Source organism: Solanum tuberosum, unplaced genomic scaffold (assembly GCF_000226075.1).
Source record: "Solanum tuberosum cultivar DM 1-3 516 R44 unplaced genomic scaffold, SolTub_3.0 scf00004, whole genome shotgun sequence".
Lineage (NCBI taxonomy): Eukaryota > Viridiplantae > Streptophyta > Magnoliopsida > Solanales > Solanaceae > Solanum > Solanum tuberosum.
The window spans coordinates 2,608,676-2,609,358 of NW_006238930.1; positions in this window are offsets into that span (position 1 = coordinate 2,608,676).

The window sequence follows — 683 nt, forward strand, 5'->3', positions numbered from 1 at the left end:
TATATATATATATATATATATATATATATAAAAGTATTTTTAACTAAAAATAAATTATATTTTGTCTTTCTTTTAGTTTGTTTCGAAGCATTAAAGAATGTTTCTTTCTTTTTGTCAATTTTTAAATTTAACTTCCACACAACATATTTAAGACCACAAGATTAAAAAATATTTTGATATATATATATATATATATATATCGTTGAAGACCATAGAAAAAATAAAGCTTTTTCATTAAAAAGAAAGAAATAATTTGGATTTCAAAAATAAAAAGAAAAAGAAAAAAAAAGTTAGACATCCGATTTATATTTGATTTTAGGCCATTAATTAACTTGAATCGCCACCGCATTATAGTTTCATACATAAAATATGCCGTTGATAGACAACAATTGCATATTGTGAAGAGTACGGAAATATGGCTAATCCAAGTACCGGATGGGGCAATTAGCTAAATCTTGATAAATTATAAATGATAATTTTTGGAGTATAATTTACACGATATAGTAAAAATTATGCGGTGAAATTGTGCGATCAAATTTTTGTGATGTGCTTTAATGATTGAGGATTCTGATATAAGGTAACAAAAGTATTTCGAAACACATCTAAATCGCATTAGAGACGCGCGAGTTCTTTTCAAAATTTCAAAGACAATCTCATTGAGAATGATCAAATTACCAATGCTA